This window comes from Microtus pennsylvanicus, chromosome 16 (genome assembly GCF_037038515.1).
Source record: "Microtus pennsylvanicus isolate mMicPen1 chromosome 16, mMicPen1.hap1, whole genome shotgun sequence".
Taxonomy (NCBI): domain Eukaryota; kingdom Metazoa; phylum Chordata; class Mammalia; order Rodentia; family Cricetidae; genus Microtus; species Microtus pennsylvanicus.
This window is the reverse complement of record NC_134594.1, coordinates 33,659,128-33,673,473: the sequence shown is the minus strand read 5'-3', so window position 1 is coordinate 33,673,473 and position 14,346 is coordinate 33,659,128. Positions and strand designations below refer to the sequence as shown.

General features: G+C 43.0%; 1 protein-coding gene across 7 annotated transcripts in view; it reads left to right on the top strand.

The window, feature by feature from the left end:
* Positions 1–14,346, top strand: part of Plch1 (phospholipase C eta 1) — a 182,826-nt gene that overhangs the window by 91,336 nt on the left and 77,144 nt on the right. The window lies entirely within an intron of this gene.

The window sequence follows — 14,346 nt, the reverse complement described above, 5'->3', positions numbered from 1 at the left end:
ACAAATTTAGATTCATGACATTTTTTATTGTGTGTGTTCAAATGTGTGTGACACACAATGTGTATACTGATGTGTGTGTATGTGTGTGCATGTAAGTAGGGCCAGGGTTGAGTTTGGGAGTATTTCTCGGTTACTCTCTGTCTTATATACGAAGGCAGGGCCATTTTATTGAACCCAGAGCTTGCTGTTCGGCTAGTCCGGCTAGGTAACCTGCTTCTCCCTGTCTGACCCCTTCAAATGCTTGGCCCACAGGTGGCCTGCAGTGCCCATTTAGTTATCATGTAGATTCTGGGGTCTTAACTCCTTCTGTCTTCTTGCTTGCATGGCAGGTATTTTAACCACTGAGCCATCTTCCTAGTCATAGATTTGACATTCTTTTTGGTGACATCCTAATATTTCATTCTATGATTAACTAATCATTCATTTAGTTGAGCATCATGGACATCCTTGGTGATACGATTGCTAGACCAGAATGCATGCTTATTTTAAACTTAGATATTGCCAAATGGATTCAAATGTCTCCCAATTCAATTTGCGAATATTTTTTTGTGTGTGTGCGTGTACATGTGTGCACCATCATACACGTACCTAGGCTCTAGGGATTAAACTCAAGTCTTTATATTTGCAAGGTGTGCACTTTACACACTGAGCTCTCTCTCTTGGCCACCTACCTCCATTTTATTTATTGACAGTTCCCCAACTTCATCCACAATGATTTTTCTTTTTCATTTTTAAAATTATATATATGGGGGTCTCTGAGTACGTATGTGTACATGTGTGAAGGTGCTTCTGAAGGCCAGAGGCATCGGGTTTCTCCTATAGTTGAATTATAGGCTATTCTGAGCGACACAGTGTTGGTGCTTAGAAGCAAGCATGGGTCCTCTGTGAGAACAGCACAAACTCTTAATGGCTTTTTATGCAGTCCTGAAATATTTGCACATGGAATGAAATACTGTCTTACTATATTTTAACCTACAAATGCATTTTCTTTTGCATTTTTATTTGTCAATTTTTTTCCTGTGCTTAAACAAAAACAAAACCCAGTCTTCTGACTTTGCTCGTTTGAGGAGATGAGTGGATTCTTCCTCTGGACCAGGACCATGGAGGACAGACAGATCCTTGTATGTTATTTCTCTGAAGTGCATGGCTAACGGGGATGTTTTGTATATTGCCGATCAGCCAGCCTCACACCTCTTCCAAGTTTATGATGCCAAGAACATTTGAGGTGTCCCTCAGGGTTCATCTCTTTTCCTATGCTGTTCCCCCGCTTTTCCTGGCTTGCAACTCTTATCTTGTGGTGTTTATGGACTAGCCATTGTCTTCACCATTGGATGTTGTTGTTGTTGTTAATTTTTGTTGCTTTTCAGCCTTGCAGCCATTGTTTTAAGTATTCCCTGTCCTCCCTGGATTCATTCCAATAATCGATACAAGCAGTGTAAGGGAGCTAACACTTGCTTTGGTTCACTGTCTGAGGTCTTAGTGCATGGTCACTTGGCCTCATGCACTTGCACAGAAAATGGTGATAGAGGAGTGCGTGGTAGAAAAGATTACTTATCTCGTGGTGGCCAGCAAGGGTGGGGGCAAGGACAAAGGCAGAGCCAGCAAGGGCATGCCCCCAGTGACCTTCATCTTTCCCCTTTTTAGGCTCACCCCCTAAAGTCTGCAGAACTTCTCTAAATAGAGGTAGCAACTGGGGACCCAACCCTCAATGTGTTTTTCTTTTTGTGGGTGTGTGTAGGAGTACTTCATATCCAAGCATAAAAGTCCTCTTTGTGTTTGGTGTGTGTGTGTGTGTCTGTATATCATTTCACTTGACCTAGCCCACCCATCATATAAGCATCTTTCTTTTTCCCTAGCTCTCTTCATCCTCTTTAGACGGCCATTCTTATACTGCTTAGGGTGTATTTGGATGTGTGTGAGCAGTGTATGTGTTAGTATATATGATGACATTTGGATTCAGAGAGAGGGAGTTGATGCTGCCCTCCCCCGAGACTGACTGTTGGGAGAGCATCTGCTCTGAGTGCATCTGCACACTTTGCTTATAAGAAGTCTGCAGCACTTTTTGTCTGCTTTCCCATTTTTAGACAGTTCTGCTAATTTTTAGAAATTATTTGAAGACCTCTAGTACAACCAATTTGAGATGACATCCACAAATAGTCTGCGATAATTCTCATCACTCAGTGATGTTTTTGAGGCGTTTCACTTTTAAGAAAGATTGTTATTAAGAACGAAGTGCTGGGCATGGTTTTAAAAGGCAATCTTTGGGGGAGTTTGCCTGTGCATTTCCCCTGCTTTGGAAAGAGGTCTGCTTTTAATGCCCCCTAACTTGTTTTCCTGAGAACCATGGTCAGAAGGTGTCAGACCGGCTTCATTCCGCACAGCAGGTTGTCTCTGTGACCCTCAGCTCTAGGGAGAAATTGGTTTGAGAGCAATAAAGGGTGGGAAAAGGAAAGCGGTGGCCTTTCCCACCAGGGACAGCATGAATTCTTCTTCAATCTTCAGTTATTTGACTCTTTGGTAAAGAGTTTCAAAAGCTTGCTGAATTAGGACATCTGTGCACAACATTATCTCAGTTTGCCTGAAATTAGTTAAGATTTGATTTGGGCTTTTCATTTTCGTTTTTGACACAAAAGGATCAGCTCTGTAGTCCCACAGTTGGTGAAGGAATAGGATCTCAAATTAATAACTGGGACCTACTTGAGAGGGTATGAATTTGCTGGAACACCCACAGGCATTCTGTTTTCAAATGCAATTTAAACAAAGACAGGAGGCACCTGAAAAGAGTTCAGGGACTTGGAGAAATGAAGTTGGCAGTAATAACCTTAAATCCATCTTGGTTTGGTGTGTGTAATGAACCATGTTTGACTACTGAAGAGGAATTTTTATTGTCAAAGAGGTGTGGTGTGGGCAAAGTCGGACACCTTGACCGTTGGTCATTAGGATCTGTAGTAGACAGTGAGTGTCCCACTCCTGGCTAGCAACTATGCACAAGTAAGACCTGAGATGTGAGATGCAGAGCAGCCTCCAAGGATATGTGAGCTCATAGAAGAATGATGGCTGGTGGGTAATGCATGGCAGGATTCATTCTCCTATAGCCCTTGCTTAAACTAGGGTATTTCATCTCTTATCAGTGGTGGGGAAGCAGGGCTGATGTTATATTTGAAACTGAGTAGGAGGCCTCTACTTGTTTGATTTAGGGATCCCTCTGTGGTGGTTAGAAAGAAAATGGCCCCCAAAGGAACTGTCACTATTAGGAGTAGTGCTCTTGTAGTAGATGTGATCTTGTTGGAGGAAGTGCGTGACTGTGGAGGAGGGCTTTGAGGTCTCATATATGCTTAAGATACCATCCAGAGTGACAGACCACTTCCTGTTGCCTGCAGGATGTAGGATTAGCAGCTGCTTCTACTGTTATTCTTTTTATAAAGATCTAGTGTAGGACTGGGGAAAAGCCAGTCATATGCTGGACCTATGAGGGGTAGCGGTGAGTGACTCAAGGCCTCTGACGGTCTCCCAGGCCTTGGTGAGTCCCCTGAGGCCTTAGCGGGCCACCTTGGTGGATGGGAGACCTCCGCAGGTGAGAGATGGGCAGATACATCACGCAGAGAGAGAGTTTGGGTATAGAGTTTATTTAGTGGGTTATGGAGAGAAAAGGGGGAAGGGGAGAAGGGGGAAGAAGAGAGAGAGAGACAGAGAGAGGGGGAGAGGGGGAGGAGAGAGAGAGAGAGAGAGAGAGAGAGAGAGAGAGAGAGAGAGAGAGAGAGAGAGAAAGAGACACAGCCTAGAGGAGTCAGGATTATCTGCTCCCTCAGCAGAAGGGGAGGGGTTGGGAGAGGGAGGGTTTTATTAGGAGTAAGTGAGCTAATACATCACTCTGGGTACACAGTAGACCTCAGGGAAGCATAAACCAACCTGCAAACATATCCAATGCTCAGGCCTATCCCAAGAGATGCTGATTTGATTGGCATGTGCTAGGGGCTTGTGCTTAATGCATTTTAGAATGTCTTTCTGTGATTTGTGTACACAGCAAGTGTGAGAAATGTGAGTATGCCTTGTTAGATGTTTATGTTCTTTATATGCAAGGCCGATATTTATCATGGCATGAGAATTTTTTGTCTTCAAATACCCAGAACAATGTCATGCCACCTAACAATGGTAGAACAGCATCTGAGGTTCTTTTTAAAAATAGCATATATTAAAAAACCACATTGTTGGGTCACTTCTGATCTTATATTCAAATAAAAAACCCACTTTACATGTCAGTTGGAACTAAATGTAATGTTCCATAATCTTTATTTATTTCCCCCCCCCATGGAAACATTAAATAAAGACAAAATTATATTGCAATGCATTCTGATTAGTTTTTAATTTGCATCTCAGGGCTAAAAACCACGGAACAGGACAATTGTTGCATATAAAATAGACCCAATTAAGAAGCAAACTGTTAGGTGGAAGGTTTCCATAAGGGAAACAAGGAAGGTTATGCCATTTTAAGATTTACTTACTAATTCCTTTTTTTGACCTAAATCTCAGAGGTATTTATTTATCTACTCACACTATGCACATAAGACTCACAGACAAATTCCGCAATATTATTGATTACCAATTAGTTTGCAAAAGGCTTTAGAGCAATCTTATCTTCTCCATAGGTGTGATTAGGCCAAGGCATTTGGCTGGGGGCGAGGGGCTAGGAAATCGATGAACTTCACATTGCTTTCTCTTTGCTAGGAAGACTCTTGCCTTGAGCCGAGCTACTCTTGGTTGCTGTGAGCACAGGTATTCCTAGGCTGTCAACGGGAAGGCCTGTTAGTGGCAGGGGGCAGCTCCCAGAAGGAAGCCGTTCCCTATGAAGAGCTATTATATTTCACATATAAAACTCATTTGGAAACTCAGTCTCTACTAAGACACCCAGATCTGCCCCCTCCCCCCTCCAGACCTTCCATAGTCATTCTAAAATCTTTTCAGAAACCGTGGAACTCTGATTGGAAGAAAATAACATTTACACAAAGAGCTCAGCTGTTTTATAAAAAAATGCTCTTTTAGATTCAAGAAAGGCTACAACATGACCTTCTAGAAAATCACACAGGCAGTAAGTGGCCGAGCTGGAAGGAGAGCCCCTCTTGCCCTTCCCCTGATACCTTTCCCTGTGGACAGCGACAGTGCCCATGAATGCCATGGCCCAACGCCTACCAGATTAGAATAGGGTTGTGATTTGTGCCGAGAATTCAACAAACAAGCCTCCTACTTCCTTTGCAATGATTTTAGGAAATCTTCCTTTCTTCCCTTTTCAGGACACTGCCTGCATTTTGGGGGATGTTTTTGCATGGAAATGAAACTGTTTTTGTAACCGATCTATTTCAGTGACTGAGATTTACTCTAATCTGTGAAACTTGGCAAGAAATCAACTCATTTTTTTTTATGTGCTTTTTGGCTGAAAAGATTCTTCTGCAAAAGGCCTGGGATTTTTGTTGTTTTTGTTTGTTTTCTGTTTGCCTGCTAATGCAGTTTGATGGTCAGCTTGCCAGAACAGAAGTGAGGTTTGGTCATGACTTTGTGTGTGTGCAAATCTGGCTGAAGGTGACCCATGAACAGAGATGACTTTGCTGTTTGGCAAAGGACAGAGATATGAAATATATTTAAGCATATAAACATGAAAATGTACAGAACTGTGGACATGTGTGTAGACTTCTTTCTGTGAGTATGCATAAATAGGTATCTACTTTTCTTTCGCCTTCCTATTCTTACTGACTTGATTTTAATTTTAAATATGTAGAATAGTAACAGAGAAGCTTACAGACAGCTAAGGGGTTTCATTGTTTTGTTTTTGTTTTTACTTTAGGCTTATTGTGTTCCCCTCTTCTAACAATGAATACATAACCATACAACTGTAACTATACAAAGATGTGTGTGTATGTGTGTGTGTTTGGGTGTGCTTTAGGGTCTCACTTTACCCAAGCTGGCCTCCAGTCCCCTATGTAGCAGTTTGACAGCATGACGACTTAGCAAAACAACAATAGTAGACACCCCACACTCCCAGCTAAGGCCTATGACCTCCCTAACCAGAGATTTTGATGGTTGTGGTATGAAACATCATATCCCTCTAGTGGAGCAGCACTCAGATCTAGCAGGACAACCATTGCTTAGCCCCATGGACAGTCTGGCCACCATTGCAGCAATGAGGATCTTGCATTGCAGATCCAAATTGTAGCGAGAAGGGTCAATTGCGAGGTAAGACCAGGATGTCTTTCTCTCCACCAGTATCCCACATAGCATCTTCGAGTGCTATGAAAGTTAGCCAGCAGGGAGAGTTTCCTGGCTACAGACTGATTCCTCTGTATCCTAAAACCGAAGTGTATGGTGTCTTCAGTGATGTTTTGAGTGCCTCTGGGCACACACACCCCCTCTCAGACCAATACCTTATAGGAAGTAACCTGTCCCTGACCCTGAGATTTTTCAGTTAATAATCCATGCCTCTGACAGCAGCATTGTTCATCCAAGTCACGGAACCAATGAAATTACCTGGCGTGAGTGAGAAGGAAACACGGAACTTTCAACAAACCCACTTAGGAGTTTATTAGAGGGTTTGCATACAGGCCTGGGGAAGTCAGTGTGCAGAGAGGGGGGGGGGGAGAGAGTGAGGGGGAGAGGGGGAGAGAAGGAGAGAGGAAGAGAGAGGAAGATGGTGCATCCAGCTTTTAAAAGCTGCCTAGTGCATGCGCATAGGGGGTTGACATGGCTACATCATACACAGATGACGGGGCTCACACATGCAAGGGCTTAGCTGAGTCATACGTGGATAATGCAATCCACACCACATGTGGGTCATGCGGGGCCTTCCAACATTCAGGGAGCCATTAGACACTTCTGCCTAAGGGCTTTCTGCACACGCACAACCCCTAGAACCCAGAAGTATCAGCCTTATTATGGCTGAAATCATTCCACCACTGTTAAAACATCTTTTAAAAGATGCTTTTAATTATCTTACTAACTAGTGGGTTTTCATAGGCTTCTTTACACATGCTTCGGTTTGGTTAATCTGCTTCCTATTTCTTCTTTATCCCGCCCCCTCCATTTCTATCTTTAAATCTTTCGCACTTGGTATACCTCCCTAGTTATTCATAATGTGTTTTCCCATATCCTCTTATTATTTATTTTTAGTTGAGTTGCAAGATTGTAGGTTCTGATATAGCTTTTCACAAGATTGTAGGTTCTGATATAGCTTTTCATATATAATTCATTTTTGTTATCCCTACTCTTGTCCGTCTTTCTACTAAGCAAATGCTTTTAACAACTGAGCCATCTCACCACTGTGTTACTTTAATGCACAAATCAAAAATGGATTTTTAAGTAATGTTTTTGTTCATTGAAAATTTCATGCAGTGAATTTTGATCGCATCCATCCTCTTCCTCCAACTCCTCCTCCACCCGCCTCCTCTTCCACCCACCTTCCACCACCCTAACCTATTGAGTCCAGTTTGCCCCAGCCTACTATTGTTGTGTGCAGGGCCCGCCCTGGAGTATGGTTAGCATACCAGAGGTCACACCATTACAGAAAATTAAGTTTTCCCTTTCTTGGCAGCTGCCCAATCGCAGTAGTTCCTCAGCTAGGGGTGGGGCTTCCTGGCCCCCTCCTCTGGAATTTCTCCTGGCTTAAGTTTGTGGTGAGCTCCGGAACGACGTCCCAGTCACTGTGAGTTCACCTGTGAACCTGCCCAGTGTCTGCTAACCACCATTTCCTTGACGTGATTCCCCATCATTGGCTCTTGCACTCTTCCTACCTCTTCTTCCATGGATGTCTCTAAGCCACGAGGGCAGTGATGCAGGCATTACAAGTGGGATTGTCATTGTTGTTTAAGAGTCTTACTGTGAGGCCCAAGCTAGCCTCAAACTCAAAATTCTCTACCTCCCAGTTGCTGGAATTGTAGGCATGCCCCACCACACCAGGCTAGAAGTAGTATTTGTTTAGACTTCCTTTATGTATATTCCTTATACTTCTTTTATTTATTTGCTTCTTCTGCTGTGGGATTTAGAGAACTGACAACCCTTAAGGAAATTTCGTGTATTTAAAACTAATTGTTCCATCAAGAACTTATTTAGTGCTTTAAAAGATTATTATGCTTTTCATTTTATAGCTGAGACTTCGTTATGAGTTTTAAAACTCTTAATTATGTAATAAAGTTAAGATAGTCCTCCGCTTGTCAGTTCTGCTCTTTAAATATTTATGCAGCTTATAGCAGCCATTAAAATGATAATTATAAAGTCTGCAGTAACATGGAGAGCTGGTTTATGATACAAATGCTAAAGCAGAGTGCCAAACGGCTTAACTACCATGATTTCAACCAGAGTAGCAAATTTATGCATGTGGAGTTTAGCAGATAAAAACTGGGCTTGGTGCAAGGGGCTGTGGACATTTCTCATTCAATATCCCTGCCTGATGCTGGATTTTATTAATAACAACAACACCAAAAAAACCTAATATGTTTTCTAAACCTACTAAAGCTCTACTGTATAGGATCAAAGAGATTTTTTTTTTCATACGTTGGTAGCTGCCTCAATTTATGGTCTGATTTTGCAAGTATTTGTGGGGAATCTCCAGCACTGGAAATGTATTCAGTGAGGCAGCAACCCTTGTTTACCTGCAATAAAGTCTCCTTCCCTTCCCTTCCCTTCCCTTCCCTTCCCTTCCCTTCCCTTCCCTTCCCTTCCCTTCCCTTCCCTCCCCTCCCCTCCCCTCCCCTCCCCTCCCCTCCCCTTACCCTTACCCTTACCCTTACCCTTATCCTTCCCTTCTCTTCCCCTTCCTTTCCTTACCCTACCTTTTCCGTACCTTCTATTTCCCTTTCCTGTCCTGTGCTGTCCTGTCCTGTCCTCCCCTCCCCTCCCTTCCCCTCCCCTCCTCTCTCCTCCCCTCTCCTCTCTTCCTCTCCCCTTTCCTTTGCACATCCTCCCCCCACTTCTCCCTGTCTCTGCCACCCTCTATATCTCCCTCCCTCCCTCTCCCTCTTTCCCCATCTCTCTCTTTCTTTAAGATCTATTTAATTTTTATTTATGTGTATGTCAGCCAGATGTGTTCCTGTGCCTTCAGAGGCCAGAGAAGGGCATTAGATCTCTTGGTACCGGAGTTAAGGGCAGTTGTGAGCTGGGTGCTGGAATCCAAACTTTGGTCCTCTTGAGGAGCAAACAGCAAAGGCTCTTAAATTTTAAGCCATCTTTCTTGCCCAAGTAAGGTCTTTGAAGTCCTCTTTCAGTTCTCCACCAATCTAGCATGAGTGGAGACTGGTTTTATGGAGGATGGTAACTGTTGTATACACCTGTACTAAAAGCAGAACATGGAGATTGGTGTACGCTGATATATAGGTGGTTTTGGTAAGACTGGAGGAAATCTTTTGTTTTCATCCTTGGTAACCTGTTCTCACTGCGATGTGTGTTGCAAATTGTGATTGAGGATTCCTTATTTGCTTAGCTTTGCACCTGCAAAGGAGCGTGCACTGTCAGGTTTGGGGAAAAGAGAAGAGGTCAACGTGTCTCCTAAGACTTCACTGAGCTGTTCCTTCCATTTCACTTTAACCAGATCAGTTTCTGGTGATAGGGAACAATTAGGGATGTAGCACAAAGCAGTGACACAGGCAATTCAAGTCTTATGTTATTTAGGCTCTGATGGCCAAGTGCTTTGTCATCACATGCCTATGTCTGCTGCAGCAGATGACATGCCTTCTTAGCTCGTGGGACACCCAAGGTTGAGTAGGTAGATAAATTCAAAGCTAAGTGACCATTCAATGTATTGTGCCCATACACCCCTTACTGAGAGAGAGACTGAATTCAGCTTTCAAAATGTTGGGTTTGCCTGGGTGATAATTGCTCAGGGGGAAACAGGCACATTTATTGACATAAGTGACTGAATCTGGTCTTGAATCCACAGGCTTTTTCTGGCAAAGTGCTGAGGACAGAAAGGGAGAAGGAAAGAAAGGGCAGTGTGTTGGTTATATTTTGCTGTAGTCAAATAGTCTCAAAAGAGGGTGGGGTTGACTTAGCTAGCAGGTTTGGTGGTATCAGTCTATGGTTGGTTGGCCTTCGTTTTGGTCCCTGGCAAGGCAGCACATTATGGCAGGCATGTATAGGAGAGCAAGGCCTGTGCACATCACAAGCCATGGAGTGCAGAGAAAAAGGTGGAGACCTACAGACCTTGTCAGGGGTGTGTCCTCAATGACCTGCTAGGCCTTACTTTTTGTAGCTTCCACCAGTTCCCAAATAGTTGCTAGATGCTAGCAACCAAGACGTTAAAACAAGTGTCTTCCACCTCACCCCGAAGTGTGTGTGTGTGTGTGTAAAACTTAATCTAAACAATAACAAGTAAATGGTATGTAGAAAATAGTGGACTTTGAGTCAGATGCACAGATGTGTGGATGGTACAATAATTAAAATCTTCACTCTGGTATAAACAATACATTTTCTATCCCCAGAGAGACAGACTTCTTAATTCTTTGCTAATTCTTTGCACAGAAATAGCTGATGAATGTTGCCCGTGAATCAAAATCTTCCACCACCTCCCCAGATCCCTGCAGCCTCACCTTACAAGCAGGTGGAGGGCCTTACCTACCAATTGTCTTCTTAGTTACTCTCCCAAAGGTTTTTCCTTCCCCCCTTTCTCCACTGATCGCACTTCTCTCCAGCCCAGCCTCCTCTGCTTTTTTTCTGGCTTGCACAGAGTTGCTCTTTTAGTTCTGACTTGACCTTTGTGTTTAAAGAGTTTAAAGACAGTTGATCGTGCCTTAGCTCAGATACCGTAGCACAGTATGATCGCGCAAGTGGCTTAAACCGCAGGCACTTAGGTTTTACAGTGCAGGGGCTGCAAAATCCAAGATGAACTGATAAGTTCTTGGGGAGATTTTGTATGACTTTCCCTTGGGAGATGTGAAGAGCTATCCATCCATCCCGCGTAGGGCACTGAGAGCAGAAAAAAAGAAACGGTTTCAGCCGGATATAGCTCAGTGAACTGGTGCATTTATGAGGGTTACTTTCGGAAGCATCAGTGATCAAAGGAGGCTGATTCACTGAAAAGGCCTCCCAGCGTGAGTGAGGCTCACAGGAGCGATTATTGCTGGGTCTCCCACAACCACATGCAGGCTGCTTCATTGAGTCCTCTTCTCTTCTGCTTGATCATTTTCTGCACCTATTATCTTGTGGGGAAAGCCTTGTGGGTCTACTAAGTTACCTTAACCTGCAAGCCTCCCTCCCTCTAGCAAAGACATGCTTTCCCACAGGGAATAAATAAGCTACACCGCACCATTCTTTTCCTGGCTCTTTTTTTGTTTGTTTTGTTTTGTTTTTTCAAGACAGGTTTTCTCTGTAGCTTTGGAGCCTGTCCTGGAACTAGCTCTTGTAGACCAGGCTGGCCTCGAACTCACAGAGATCCTCCAGCCTCTACCTCCCGAGTGCTGGGACTAAAGGTGTGCACCACTACCACTGGCTTCCTAGCTCTTGTCTTATCGTTGTCTCTTTTATAAGGCAAAGGGAAGGGATGGTGAGGAGGAATGGAATGAAGGAAGGGGAAGCCCTCTTCTTTTAAGAACACAAATCTCCTTACTCTCAAGACCTCATCTGCTCAGGGGTCTCTCAAAGGTCCCATCTCTAAACATCCTCATATTGGGCTTAGGACAAGATACATTTGCACTTCAAACAAAAGTTTTCGTCGATTGGGTTTCTAATGTGCCAGGCAGTGTTTCAGTACTGTTCACACACATCGGCTCTTTCAGTCCTCATCATAGTTTGGGAAGTAAATGTTATGATTAGACGACATATAGAGAAGAGGGCATGGGTGCCTGAGCAACTTCTAAAGTTACATGAGTACCAGTTTTCAGAGCTGCACTGTCTGTCTTAGGGCAGATGCTGTTGTTGTTCTTAACCGTAGTTCTAAATCTCGTTAATAAACATCTTCCTCAATGTTTTGTAATGGTAAAATTTAAATGGCTGAAGCCAGAGTCTCTTCCTCCTTCGCTTTGTTTCATGATAGCCCTGTGCTCACATGTCCCTCTTGTCCCTCTGGGAGCCTCTGTTTATGGACAGGATTGGTGGTCACTGTCACTGCTGTCGGCGAGCTCAGAAGCTGCCCCCAGAGTTTGTGTTGGTTGGTTTGACTGGATGGCTTTGTCTTGATTCTCCGAAATGTCCACTTCTTGTGAATGAATTAATTAAAAGTCCTTTTAATGCCTGGTACGAAGTGGTCAACGCGTGAACCGAGGTAGAATTCAAGAGTACCAGCTCAAGATTCCTGGCATTGCTGCTAGCGTTCACTGCTAGGGTTGCGCCACTCTCTCTACCATCAAAGACAGAGAGTGCTTCAGTACCACACCTTCAACCATCTGGCCCCTTCTTTCCACACTAGCACAGTCACCTGACCAAACAAACAGGAAGCTTACAGAGCATGAGCCAAACCGTGAGTTCTTCAGCCAATAACCATCCTCACAAGCTTTCTGAAGTCCCCAGTGCTGAGACAGTTCCACCCATGCCTTTAAGCCTGGGCATGTCCACTCTAGCAAATTAAAGCTGGTATGCATATTCTAGTAATTTGTAAATATTTTCTTACACCTGAAATGTCATCATGAAGCCTTCTTTTGGGCAGGTTTTATCATTCTGCACTGTGAGGTAGCTTTACAGTGCGTTACTACAGCCAGAAGAACACACATATGTATTAAAAAATATATCAAATCATTGCGTGCAAATCAGCAAAGTGTTTGCCACAACTCACTACTTAGCATACACCTCATGTTACCGACAATGGCTGTCCTTGGAGGTAGCAGAGTTGGCTTTTGGTTTCCTTACAAATTTAGTACCCCATCATAGAAGAACATTTGATTTGGGGTCTGCCAGATTACTATAACTAGGTAACGTGTCCAATAAAGGAATGTATTTTATCAGTGCAGATTTCATTGCATTTCCTAGTTCTAACATACATGGGTACAGGAATGCTATGAAAACTTTGAATAGTTTTTTTTTATTTTTGTGTTACTTGAATTTTTAATAATTCTATAAAATCTGAATTTTAAATATATGCATATCTTTTCTTCAGATGCCAGGTGTGATATAAATGTTGTAATTTAGTTGTGTGCTCATAGTGGATCCTGGATGGAACAGGCTTCTTACTAAGAATATAATTCTGCTTGAGAGCTTACGTCTAAACCCAGGTTGTACAATTCTCAAACACGAGAAATAGAAGTTGTCTTGGCGAGGAAAAGAAAATGAGCTCATTAGCCTCCTTTGGCATACACGATGGCTCTTGATGGCAGGTAGACTTAGTGACTTCTGTGGACCCAAACCTCACATTTTGTGTTTTGCCTTATGGTGTGCAGTTTACGTTTCTGTGTTGGTTTTCCTTTTCTTTCTCATCTTTTTTTTTTTTTTTTACCCCTTTCCTTTTTCTGTCCCATTCTCTCTTGAGGATCTAATTCAGCACCCTGTGTATCTAAGTGTTATTGGCAAATATTCTGTTACTGTGCCCCCATGCCAGCTTTCCTAAACAATATTTCTCTTACTTCATCTCCTCCCACTATCATATACCCCCAAAACTGTAGTTTTGTGTGATACTTTCTTGGTTCCATTAGATTAATGTGGGTGTGTTGAAGATACCTTTAATGGATATGTTGGTATGCAACCTAAAGCTGTTGAATCACATCGTTTTTTCCTAGTAAAGACTCTCTACTCCCTACCTCCAAGAGCTCAGATTTGACATTGCTGAGGTTTGTTTTCATCATTTAAAAAATCTGCTACTAACAGTATGTGTTTGATAAGGCAAGAATTCAGCTAGCTATGTCAAGTACTCTGTTTCTGACTGATACAAAGAAAAGGAGTATTTGGAAGAATATTGGGAAACTTGTAGAAGTCAGGGCATGATGTAGTTTCTTGTCATTCTTAGAGCAGGAAACGTGACATCTGTAGCAGCGTGGAAAGACCAATCAGGGCATCCTGCAGAGCTCAGTTGTTGAAATGACCAAAGCCATTTTAGTCAATCATCCACTCGAGGTTTGAGGTTCTTCTGAAAAAGTCCATTTGCTCTAAACATAAGTCAGCTGCCTGTTCCTTGGCGAGATGATTGACAGGCCACCAAAGATACACAAAATCCGTGAGGAGTGTCTCTAAAGAAAAAGGAGGACAGAGCAGGTGTCTACTTACAGGGAACTTGAACTCAAGGCACACTAGGTGTAAATAAGAACTTGAGGGTACCCCATAAGTGGTTTGAATATTGCCTAAATCAAAGTACTGAGTTATTCCTCTATGTGGAAAAATCTCAGTAGCCCAAATGCAACAACAGTTGTGAAAATTTGTTTCTTGGCTACATAAGACGTGTATTTGACT